The sequence below is a fragment of the Chaetodon trifascialis genome, chromosome 3 (assembly GCF_039877785.1).
Source record: "Chaetodon trifascialis isolate fChaTrf1 chromosome 3, fChaTrf1.hap1, whole genome shotgun sequence".
Taxonomy (NCBI): Eukaryota; Metazoa; Chordata; class Actinopteri; order Chaetodontiformes; family Chaetodontidae; genus Chaetodon; species Chaetodon trifascialis.
The window spans coordinates 32,056,240-32,056,854 of NC_092058.1; positions in this window are offsets into that span (position 1 = coordinate 32,056,240).

Below are 615 nucleotides of genomic sequence, written 5' to 3' on the forward strand. Positions count from 1 at the left end.
AGGACTGAAATAGTTGGTTGTTCCATGTCAATCAAACCAAACCAAAGAAATATGTGGAATCCTCCGAACATTTCATTACCTAGTGCCACGTGCTGTGGATGAGGTATGATCGAGCGGAATGGAGGCGTTTACCTCAAATATTTGAAATTGTGGCATAGCATTATCTATACATGACGTACACTAAAAACAACTATGACAGAATTAATAAAAACGTCCTTCATCAGCTAAGATGTTCAATTGTTAATCATCGTCAGTCCAAGGCTGGATTTAGGAAGCACTTTTCTTTGTTATATTGTGATGATGAGCGTGCAGGTGTTTATTCCTCCCGTACGGGAAGAAATAATCATAAGAATAATAATAGTAATTGTTGTTGTTGTTCTAATGAATGAATGAATGAATGAATAAGTAAAAGCATGCCACATTTTTCATGAGCTTGCTGTCTCGTGCTCCGCGGAGCTTCATGCTCCATCTGTCTGCCGTTCCTGTCCCTGTAACATATAATCAATTCATTTACGCCACATTTTCTCTGGACAGGTTCACATCATGGCAGCTTGGAAGGCAAACTCCTCGGAAAACAGCGGAGCTTTCCTTAACCGGAACTGTCCCCATTTCGCT